General features: G+C 44.7%; 1 pseudogene across 1 annotated transcript in view; it reads right to left on the minus strand.

Moving 5' to 3' along the window:
* LOC143988779 (alpha-1,4-N-acetylglucosaminyltransferase-like) overlaps positions 1-12,948 on the minus strand; it is a 172,245-nt pseudogene that overhangs the window by 48,448 nt on the left and 110,849 nt on the right. The window lies entirely within an intron of this gene.

The following is a 12,948-nucleotide window of genomic DNA, read 5'->3' on the forward strand; positions in this document are numbered from 1 at the left end:
AGCAGCAAGCTACTCCACTCCACCATCCTTCACCCTCCATTCCCAACAGCCCTTCATTATATGGCCTGTGTGCAGCTGGGCACACACCCTGCTCGTTATCCTAAAGACCTGGACACAGGGCTGGAGATATGCAAACTCTGTCTCTTTTTCCTCCGATTTCATAAGGACAGAGCCTCGCTCTATCACAGTATGTATATATAATATATATATATATATATATATATATATATATATATATTATATTTACAGAATATGAGATTTCCGAAAAAATGTCTTTCTATAGCCAACCCTTTTTTAACTGTTGGATAAAGTGGAAAATCATAACCTTTCAGGTTTTATTGCTGTGTAGAGCTCCATTAGAAAGTCTTCTCCATACTGTTACTTAGTTAGGTAGGGTGTGGTACTTCCTAGCTGCTCCCCATGGCCAAACCTCCTGCTAGTGGTCTACAGTAACATGATCTCCATGTCTTCATGATCCAATGGGTTATTTAGCCCTCTTGGCCTGCCGTTCAGTGGGAGCTGTGCATCAAATATAAAAGATGTTTTTCTTCCACTTCTATAAATGACAGCTTCCCACTGCCATTGGTTCCTAAGGAAGCCATGAGTGCTTGGTAAGAGGTCCTTGTCCTTATCAACATGGGGACAAGATGCTTTGCCATTGGGTGCATGAGGGCTTGTGGGTTGGTATGGCTCAGAAAAGGGAGTCATCCGCTTGCCCTCCCCTTTGCTGGACAGCCAGGCTGCATGCTCGAATTAAGGGTCTTGAAGACCTCATGCATTCTTGTTTGTCTTTCTTTTGTGTGTGGAGTTCCCCTTAAAAACTGTAGCAGACCTGAAGGGTATGGTATGGATTCCCTGGGAGACCTCACACATTTTTTTTGATCTAGGTACTCCCTTAAAGTCCATACTAGACACATAGGGTCCGGTTATTATTTTTGGTCAGCTCTACACAATTTGGGGGTGATTTACTATAGCACTGTGTGCTAATTAGCACTCAAATTACTGCAATTAGAAAATAGAAATGGAATTCACAGTAGCACTGGGGCAAAAATACTCCCAAAACTGAATTTACTAAGACAACAGATAGCGCTTAAACCCTTACTCTTGCTAGGACCTGGAGAATTGTACATGGAATAATGGATAATGTTTAGAGCATGATATGATCACTTAAATGGTACTGAAATATGTGGTATATTGATTAATCAAATTTTCAACTGTGTTAAAAAGTGATTTCTACACTGAAATATATAGATAAATTCCCCGTTTCTTTACAACTAGGTGCAAGCATAACTGAGCATGCTCAGACATGCAAACTATTCTCATGTTTTACTCCCATGCCTTTTTTACAGGACACTATAGTAAATACCAAAATTAGCACTGGGTTAAAAAGCATTTTTTGAGAATGAAAATTTGAGTTTTGTAGCCCAAAGCAAGTTCCAGCCATGGATTCTAATGTTACAATTGTAACTTCCACAAATAAATACTTTTCATTTTGAGCTTAGGGATAGACATGTGCATTTCGTTTAGTTCCGAATCGAAATTTGGACGAATTTTCATTATTCGGACATTCGGATGCATCCGAATTACCGAATTACAATGCTAACAAATTAAAACGTAATTCGAAAAATCACATTTTGCAACCCGACTTTGGGGCCACATATCTCGGGGCCACTTATAGCTAGGAACCCCAAATTTGGTATGTAAACACAGTAGAACTAGCACTACCACATATCCAAATTTGGTTTCTAGCACCAAGTGACCCCGAGTTACGGGGCCCCAAAGTCGGGTCGCAAAATATAATTCTCTGCTACAGAAAAGTATTTGAATAGAAAAGATTAGAATGGAAATAGAGAATAGACTAGAAAAACAATATAACAGAATAGAATATAGATACTATCTATTTCATTTTTTATTTCTTTTGCAGATTACTATTTGTTTTGTGTTGTATCTGTATGCTGTTCTGTTCTATTGTTCTAGTCTATTCTCTATTTCTATTCTAATCTTTTCTATTCAAATTCAAATTCATTCTATATGAAATTCAAATGTCAGAAAGATATATACTGTATATATATATATATATATATATATATATATATATATATATATATATATATATATTTCCGACATTTGAATTTCGTATAGAATGAATTTGAATATATATATAAAACCATCTTCCAAAATTCAAATTTAGTATATAATGATTTCGATTTTAATAGAATATAAAACAATAGACTAGAAAAACAATAGAACAGAACGGAATAAAATATAATATATTCTATTCTGTTCTATCGTTTTCTACTCTATTTTCTATTTTCTTTCTTTTCTATCCAAATTTAAAATTAATTCATTTAAAAATTTAATTCATACTATTCGAAATTCAAATTTATTCTATTCAAATTTGAATTTCAGAAGATGGTTGTATATTATTTCTATTTTATTCTATTAAAATTTTTTTTTTATATTCTGTTCTAATCTTTTCGATTTGAATTAGAAATTTTGGAAGATGGTTAGTTACTTATACTTACTTATATATATCTGTTATATCAACTTTTCATACTTGCAGTATACCAGTGCAAAAAAAACACACACATTGTCAGCATGCCTGATTGAAGAAGTCACAGATCTCGATAGCAAGGCAAGTGCATATGCTATATGTCATTGTCCACTTGCCAAAAGTTGTGTATTGTATTTGTCCACTTGCCACGTCACCTGCCACAAGTTGTGTATTGTCCACTTGCCACGTCACCTGCCACAAGTTGTGTATTGTCCACTTGCCACGACACCTGCCATGAGTGCCACGTGACCTGCCATGAGTGCCACGTGGCCGGCCACGTGAACTGACACGAGTGCCACATGATCGGCCACTAGTGTCACGTGACCGGCCATGAGTGCCACGTGACCTGACATGAGTGATACGTGGCTGGCCACGAGTGCCACGTGGCCTGACACAAGTGCCACGTGGCCTGACACAAGTGCCACGTGACCTGACACAAGTGCCACGTGACCTGACACGAGTGCCACATGACTTGACACAAGTGCCATGTGACCGACCACGAGTGCCATGTGACCAAGTTGTGGATTGTCCACTTGCCACGTCACCTGCCACCAAGCGACCCCAGATATGGGAAATATGAAAGTAATTTTCTGCAGCAGAGAATGACATTTTGTGACCCGAATTTGGGGCCACATATCTCGGGCACACTTATAGCTAGAAACACCAAATTTGGTATGCAAACACAATAGAACTAGAACTAGCACTACAACATATCCATGTGGGGTTTCTAGCACTAACTGACCCCGAGATACGTGGCCCCAAAGTCGGGTCACAAAATGTCAAGCACATTTGTGCAGCATAGTATTACATTTTGCGACCCGAATTTGGGGCCACATATCTCGGGGTTACCTATAGCTAGAAACTTCAAATTTGGTTTACAAACACAATAGATCTAGCACTACAACATATCCAAATGTGGGGTTTCTAGCACCAAGTGACCCCGAGATACATGGCCCTAAAGTCGGGTCGCAAAATATTTTCGAATCCGGTTGAAATAGTTTCGAATGCGGTTGAAATAATTTCAAATCATTTTGAAATAATTTTGAATTCGGTAGAAATATTTTCGAATTTGGTTGAAATATTTTCGAATGTGACCGATTTTTTGAATTCGGCAGAAAACTAAATGAAATACGAAAACAAATTTAACTAATATAACTAAACGAAATTAATTAATTAATTAAAACGAAATGAAACTAAACAATTTTTTTCCTTTTGCACATGTCTACTTAGGGATGGGCCGAACACCCCCTGGTTCGGTTCGCACCAGAACAAGCAAAAAATTTGGCAGATCACACGAACACCGTTAAAGTATATGGGGCACGAACATGAATAATCAAAAGTGCTCATTTTAAAGGCTTATATGCAAGTTATTGTCATAAAAAGTGTTTGGGTACCTGGATCCTGCCCCTGTGGCCAATTAGGGCTCAGGGGGTTTAGTACACGCCCCACACTATATAAGGCCGCCTGCGCGGCGGCCTTGCATACTGTGTTGCAGCTCATTGAGAGAGAATGACGAAGAGACAGTGTGTTTATTTTCTCTGAAGCTATTGCAATTACAGTCGGTGTATTGTGCCCCCTGCACAGTGTACACCTGAAGCTACCCCAATTGCTGGTGTTGTTCTGGTCCTATACCACAGGCAGCTGCAGCAATTACAGTCGGTGTATTGTGCCACTTGCACAGTTTACACCTGAAGCTACCCAAATTGCTGGTGTTGTTCTGGTCCTATACCACAGGCAGCTGCAGCAGTTACAGTCGGTGTATTGTGCCACCTGCATAGTGTACACCTGAAGCTACCCCAATTGCTGGTGTTGTTCTGGTTCTATACCACAGGCAGCTGAAGCAGTTACAGTCGGTGTATTGTGCCACCTGCACAGTGTACACCTGAAGATACCCCAATTGCTGGTGTTGTTCTGGTCCTATACTGCAGGCTGCTGCAGCAGTTACAGTCGGTGTATTGTGCCACTTGCACAGTTTACACCTGAAGCTACCCAAATTGCTGGTGTTGTTCTGGTCCTATACCACAGGCAGCTGCAGCAGTTACAGTCGGTGTATTGTGCCACCTGCATAGTGTACACCTGAAGCTACCCCAATTGCTGGTGTTGTTCTGGTCTTATACCATAGGCATCTGCAACAGTTACAGTCAGTGTATTGTGCCACCTGCACAGTGTACACCTGAAGCTACCCCAATTGCTGGTGTTCTTCAGATCCTATACCACAGGCAGGCAGCTCCAGTAATTACAGTTGGTGTACTGTGTCATCTGCACAGTGTGCACCTAAAGCTACCCCAATTGCTGGTGTTCTGCTGATCCTATACCGCAGGCAGCTCCAGTAATTACTGACCTCACTGACAAACCCCTCCACCAATGACACTTTTTCCTTGCATCTTAATGACTATTTCTCTGATAAGCAGCTCCCAGATAGAGATGGGCGAAAGTTTGCGTCGGGCCCCATTGACTTCAATGGCAGGCGAACTTTAAAAACCTACAGGTCATATTTTCAGCCACAAAATAATTACTAGCTGTGCACACATAGTCCCATCACATAGCCACTGACATAACACATGTATGAAGTGAATCTGGGATCAACAACTACAAGCATTCTTTTTTTATATGTGAAATCTTGACAATTTAGGACTCATGAAGGCAATAGAGGAGAGGAAAGGTCAGGGTAGGGTGCAGGAGATGATTACCAGCACCGTGATATAGAGCACTGACACCAGTACCGTGATAGAGTACACTTACACCAGTACCGTGATAGAGTGCACTGACACCAGTGCCGTGATAGAATGTACTGACACCAGCACCGTGATAGATTGCTCTGACACCAGCACCGCGATAGAGTGCACTGACACCAGCACCGTGATAGAGAGCACTGACACCAGCACCATGATATAGAGCACTGACACCAACACCATGATAGAGTGCACTGACACCAGCACCGTGATAGAGTGCACTGACACCAGCACCGTGATAGAGAGCACTGATACCAGCACCGTGATAGAGTGCACTGACACCAGCACTGTGATATAGAGCACTGACACCAGCACCGTGATAGAGTGCACTGACACCAGCACCATGATAGAGTGCACTGACACCAGCACCGTGATATAGAGCACTGACACCAGCACCGTGATAGAGTGCGCTGGCACCAGCACCGTGATAGAGTGCTCTGACACCAGCACCATGATATAGAGCACTGACACCAGCACCGTGATAGAGTGCACTGACACCAGCACCGTGATATAGAGCACTGACACCAGCACCATGATATAGAGCACTGACACCAGCACCGTGATAGAGTGCACTAACACCAACACCGTGATAAAGAGCACTTACACCAGCGCCGTGATAGAGTTCACTGACACCAGCACCGTGATATAGAGCACTGACACCAGCACCGTTATAGAGTGCGCTGACACCAGCACCATGATTTAGAGCACTGACACCAGCACCGTGATAGAGTGCACTGACACCAGTACCATGATAGAGTGCACTGACACCAGCACCGTGATATAGAGCACTGACACCAGAACCGTGATAGAGTGCGCTGACACCAGCACCGTGATAGAGTGCTCTGACACCAGCACCATGATATAGAGCACTGACACCAGCACCGTGATAGAGTGCACTGACACCAGCACCGTGATAGAGTTCACTGACACCAGCACCATGATATAGAGCACTGACACCAGCACCGTGATAGAGTGCACTAACACCAACACCGTGATAAAGAGCACTTACACCAGCGCCGTGATAGAGTGCACTGACACCAGCACCGTGATATAGAGCACTGACACCAGCACCGTGATAGAGTGCACTGACACCAGCACCGTGATAGAGTGCACTGACACCAGCACCCTTATATAGAGCACTGACACCAGCACCATGATAGAGTGCACTGACACCAGCACCGTGATATAGAGCACTGACACCAGCACCGTGATATAGAGCACTGACACCAGCACCGTGATAGAGTGCACTGACACCAGCACCATGATAGAGCACACTGACAGCAGCACTGATACCAGCAACTCGCTGCTGGGCCTCAAAAATATGACACCGCTCAACCTCTTCAAACAGGAGGGTATGGGCATATAGTAAGGTGTGCTTTTTTTGAACAAGGAAGTGAGCCAAATGTAGAAAAAAGGTCTGTGTGCTCAATTAAATAAATAGTTTATATAGATATACATGGTCTACTGGTCACATGTGTTGAATTCCTCCGAGATCGATGCCTCATTCGTTTTTAGAAATGTGAGGTAGTCAACACTGTCATGAGCTAGGCGAGTGCGCTTATCGGTCACGATCCCCCCGCTGCGCTAAGCGTCCTTTCGGACAGGACACTGGACGAGGGGCAAGCCAACAGTTCCACTGCAAATTGGGCAAGCTCCAGCCAGAGGTCAAGTCTGCCCTCCCAGTAGTCCAGGGGTTCATCACTCCTCAGAGCATCCACATCAGCCGTTAACCCGATGTAGTCGGACACCTGTCGGTCTAGGCGTTCCCTGATGCTGGATCCGGATGACATCTGTTGATGGGTCGGCTGAAAGAATGACCTCATATCAGAAGTCACCAACACATCTTCAAACCGCCCTCTTCTTGCAGGCGCTGTTGGATTGTTACCCGCAACTCTTTCTCTGGGAGTGGGAATTCCTCCTCTGCCAGCGCACGCAAAAGCAGAATGCAGCATTTCTCGAAGCAAGGCCTGGAAGTGCTCCATTCTGACAGCCCTCTGTGACGGTGGTAACATTTCCACCATTTTGTGTTTGTACCGGAGGTCTAAGTATGTTGCCACCCAGTACTGGTCCTTGACCCTTATGCTTTTTATATGGGGGTCCCTGTTAAAACACTGGAGCATAAAGGCCCCCATTTGCACTAAACTGGAAGCGGTGTGGTGGCCTGGCTCCTGCTCATCATCCAGGATAATGTCATCCTCCTCGTTCTCCTCTCCCCATCCACGCACAACAACAGGGATCCCAGAAAGGTTTAAAGCATGCTCTTCTTGCTCCTCCTCATCCGCCCTCATGTCATGTGCGTAATTTTGCCCTGTTTCAATGTGCTAAGCAGATTGGCACCGTTGTCACACACCACTTTACCAACTGTCAAATTGAGCGGTTTTAGCCACTGATCTGCCTGTGAACGCAAAGCAGAAAGGAGTGCAGGGCCAGTGTGGCTCTTGGCTTCCAGGCACAACAGACGCAGCACAGCATGGCAACATCTCACCTGGCATGTTGAATAGGTTCTGGGGAGCCTAGGCGGCACAGCGGAAGAGACTCTAGCAGCGGAAAAGGAGGAGTCAGCCGAGGAGGAGAGGGAGGAGGATGGAGTAGGAGGAGGAGAAGAAGAGCCAGGCCTGCATGCAATCCGTGGCGGTAAAGCCAAATCTACACGGGTGCCACAGGTTACATGCTTGACGGCCATCAGAAGGTTCACCCAGTGGGCAGTAAAAGTGATATACCTTCCCTGTCCGTGTTTGCTAGACCACTTGTCTGTGGTCAGATGTATGTTGGCACCGACACTGTGTGCCAGAGATACATTCACTTGCCATTGAACATGGCCATATAGCTCTGGGATGCCCTTCTCTGAGAAATACTTCCTTCCTGGGACCTTCCATTGTGGTGTTCCAATGGCCACACATTTTTGAAAGGCCTCTGATTCCACCAGTTTATATGGCAGTAGTTGGCGGGCTATCAGTTCTGACAAGCCAGCCGTCAACCGTTGGGCAAGAGGGTTATCTGGCGTCATCATTTTTTTATACTCAAACATTTGGCCCACGGAAGCATGCCTTTTTGCAGAAAAACGTGAGGATGGCGTGATGGAAGGTGGAGTGGAGGACAATTGTGAGGAGAGAGGAGAAGTAGAAGACGAGGCTGAACGGTGAGAGCCTGGAGTGTGGCTTTGTGTGTTCCATTGCTCCCACTGGGCTCGGTGATGGCAGCTCATGTGCCTTCTTAAGGCAGTCATCCCTAGGTGAGTGTTGGGCTTTCCGCGACTTATGTGTTGACTGCAAAGATTTCAGATGGCAACACTATTGTCAGCAGCGGGCACGTTAAAAAAAGCCCACACTGCGGAGCCATATGCCGGCGTCCTGGGCGCACCAGATGTGACCGTACATGGTTGATGCCTCGCTCCTGATACATTTGCAGTCTGCTTTGTCCCTCCTGTGCAATCTAAGTTCTTCCTGCTTCTCCTCCGTATCTGCTGGTCCATATCTCCCTCTGAACTCCCCTCCTCTTCCTCTCTTGTGGGCACCCACATGACATCACTAGACATGTCATCATCGACGTCACCTTCCCCACCGCTATAATTAGAGATCTTGGAGTAGGCAGCAACAGCGGGAACCAACCTCCTCCTTGGGCTGATCTGGGTACTGTCGTCAGACTGCTGAGTGGCGGTTGTTGCTACCTCCTCTTCCTGATCCAATGCCAAGAGTGGCTGCGCATCGGAAATGTCTTGATTTGGATCGGGAAATAATTCCCGTGACTCAAGCGGAAGGTATATGGTGGTGTTGGTGGTAGTGTCTTTGGGGGTGCACATAGCAGAGAGTGAAGAAGAGGGTGCAGATCGAAAGGATGAGGAGGGTGCAGAAGAGTAAGGCTGAGTGAGGCACTCAACCAAGTCTGGTGTGTCCTTTGATGTAATCGCACGCACCTTCTGCAATTTGCCACTTTGGCTCAAGCTTGTTGCTCCTGCCCTACCCCTACCACCCCTGTGGAAAGGCCTGCCTCTTCCTCTGCCTATCATTTTTTTAAATGACCCTGTGACAAAAGTCTCTAGAGAAGTGCGGTATGTATGTGAAAGAAGGTATATAACACCCCGCTTCAATCTGTCGTTTTTGGGGGCCACTGGTCTATCACACCAGTTATAATACTTTTTTTTTTATTGCGTTTGTCACTATTTGTAGTATCGCTGCAGAACTGCTCAGCCGTCACAATGCTGCACAGTGGAATTGCACTATACTATGCTTTCTATATGTGCAAGTATTTTATACGTGTATTACACACCTATATACTGCACAACAAATAGTACACCTATACCAGCCCTTAAAGGACCTTTGTGGACCTAGTAGCTAGTGATTTGCAGACTTTCCCTCAGTCCCTACACTGATAAAGGACTGCTGCAGAATAGAGCAGTAATCTGCAGAACAGCCCTGCACCAGCACCCTATATATTGTACACCTATACCAGTCCTTACAAGGACCTTTGTGGACCTAGTAGCTAGTGATTTGCAGACTGTCCCTCAGTCCCTACACTGATAAAGGACTGCTGCAGAATAGGGCAGTAATCTACAGCACAGCCCTGCACCAGCACCCTATATATTGTACACCGATACCAGTTCTTAAAAGGACCTTTGTGGACCTAGTAGCTAGTGATTTGCAGACTGTCCCTCTGTCCCTACACTGATAAAAGACAGCTGCAGAATGGGGCAGCAGTCAAGTATAATATTCTTTCTATATTTGGAAGAAAGTATATTATACGTGTACAACCCTATATACTGTACATCTATACCAGTCCTTAAAAGGACCTTTGTGGACCTAATAGTAATAGCTAGTGATTAAACTGACTGTCCCTGCTCCACACAGCGTCCTGTCCCTACACTGACAAAAGACAGCTGCAGAATCAGTCAGCAGTGCACTCAGAAATCACCAGCACAGCAGTGCACCAGAACCCTATATACTGTACACCTATACCAGTCCTTAAAAGGACCTTTGTGGACCTAATAGTAATAGCTAGCTAGTGATTAAACTGACTGTCCCTGCTGCACACAGCGTTCTGTCCCTCCCTACACTGACAAAAGACAGGCTGCTGCAATCACCAGTACAGCAGTGCACTGAACCCTATATACTGTACTACACCTATACGAGTCCTTATAAGGACTTTTGTGGACCTAATAGCTAGCAATTTGTGTCACTACAGTCTCTCCCTGCTGCACACAGCAACCTCTCCCTACAATGACATAAGAGAGAATGTACAATGGCCACCAGATCAGGTCTATTTATAAGGTAGGGGTAATGTCCAATTGTCCAAGTGCTGAAATGTCTCAATTGGTTGTCCTGTACCCCATGATGGATGTGTCATCATGGGTCAAAGTTCTTTCACACTGTAAACACATATGTCCACTGAACGAACAGCGGCAATAGTCCGCCGATCGGGAGAATCGCGAACACGCAAAATTCGACGTGAAATGACCGCCGGGCAAACAGTTTGGCCATCCCTACTCCCAGACACTTCTCCAGGCACACTCTGGACGGCTCATAAAGCTGTCATGCGGGGTCACCTGATCAACATAGCCTCCAAAATCAACCGAGCCAAAATCACAGTGCTTCGCTCTCTCACAAAAACACTGGATAAGTGACCTCCCTGACCTCCTACTGCAAATAAGTAACAAGAAACAGACCCTGGATCTTGCTTTCAGATAGGACAGAGAAAGCTCTGAGATGGTCTAAAGCCAAACTCAAGCTTTACAGTAACTCTGCATCAACAATGTTTGCACGAAAACTAAACCAGGCCATGAAACCACCCCACACCTATAAGTTAAGCAACCAATCCAGGGTCTTTGTTTCTCAGCCGAATGATGTAATGAAAATATTTGTTGATTACTACCAAAAGCTATTTGCAGCATCACAACCCACAACTGACCCATCACATCCTTTGTGGTTTTCAAGCCTAACATTACCCATTCTATCCCCCCAGCAACTAGATGCTCTAAATGCCCCTTGCACTGAGACAGATATTATTGCCATAATTAAATCACTCAAAACTTCCACTGCACCAGGCCCGGATGGTTACTCCACTTCATATTATACATTTTTTTTACATACCCTATCACCCAAATTAGCGACCCTTTATAACCATATATTGAAAAGCAACAACTTCCCTGCAGAAATGTTATTGGCCAACATGTCCCTCATCCCCAAACCACATAAGGATCATTCCCTTCCCTAAAATGTCTGTCCGATTTCAGTCATTAACAACGACTTGAACATCTTTGGAAGATTGCTTGCAGACAGACTGGCCTCAGTCATAACTACCCTGATCTCCCCAGATCAAAGTGGATTTATTCCAGGACGACAGATAACAGATAATATCCACCTTGTCACCAACATCATACAAGATGCCAGTGTGCACTCAAAACAAACACTCCTTCTGAGCCTCAACATACATAAGGCATTTGACAGTGTCAGCTGGTCCTACCTTGATCACTTATTACCTAGATTTGGGATTATAGGCAAATTCTTAAAAGGATTTCACGCCTTGTACAAAGACCCTCAAACCCAAATAAAATTACCAGGAAATAACTCTCCATTTTTTTCACTGCAGAAAGGAACTAGACAGGGTTGCCCCTTATCCCCCTTGCTATATGCCCTGGCGATTGAGCCCCTTTACCGCGTCATCTCGGAAAGTGTGAACAAGGGTTATCAGAAGGGCCCCAGAGAATTCAAACTTAGCCTTTATGAAGATGACGTCCTCTTGTTCCTAATGAACCCATTGATCGCATTACTCAATCTGGTCTCGCTGTTGGGCTCATTCTCTGAGATCTTAGGACTGGGCTTTAACTTGGCTAAATGTTCAGCCATGCCAATAAATATATCAAACGACCTCACAAGCTCCCTACAGAGCCACTTTCCGTTCGCCTGTTGCACGCAAACATTTCGCTACCTAGGAATACAACTCACCCCTACATTTCAAACACTTTTCCAAGCAAACTATCACTTATCATTTCCAACGTTAGATCTCTTTTGAAAATATGGGACAAATACCACATTTCATTCCTTAGCAGGGTCACGGCCATTAAGATGGCAATCTTACCAAAGCTATTTTTTTTTAGGTCCCTCCCAATTTATGTCCCTAAGTCTTACATCGATTCCATCCAAAAAGATGTTAATAAATTTATCTGGCACCATAAAAAAAGCGAGGTTCCACAAATCATTACTATTCAGACCCAAATCCATTGGAGAGCTGGGCCTCCCAGATCTGTGCCGATACTACGTATCTGTCAGATTTGCACAAACAGCACAATGACACATCCCACGTACAGATATAACATGGCTCATCCTTGAAACTCACACTATCCTTCCCTTCCTCTTTCAGGGTTATTATGATCTAGTTCAATCAAACCAAGTCAACTTGCCCCACTAAACACAGTTGTACACCAATCACTATATCTCTGGTCTCTATACGGAAAAAAGTTCGAGCTAACTTCACCCCTCTCTCCCCTATACTCTTATTTAGGAGACCCTGATTTCCCTCCAGCTAGAGATGAGCTTGGTGTTCGAGTCGAATGCATGTTCAACTCGAACACCGGCTGTTCGCCTGTTTGGTGAATACCAAACATTATGGGCCATTCACACCAAATTCATGTGGTGCTCATGGCCCACAATGCAGGATGCCTGTGGCCAA

The sequence above is a fragment of the Lithobates pipiens genome, unplaced genomic scaffold, assembly GCF_037356315.1.
Source record: "Lithobates pipiens isolate NorthernLeopardFrog02 unplaced genomic scaffold, aLitPip1_a1.2 Scaffold_18, whole genome shotgun sequence".
Taxonomy (NCBI): Eukaryota; Metazoa; Chordata; class Amphibia; order Anura; family Ranidae; genus Lithobates; species Lithobates pipiens.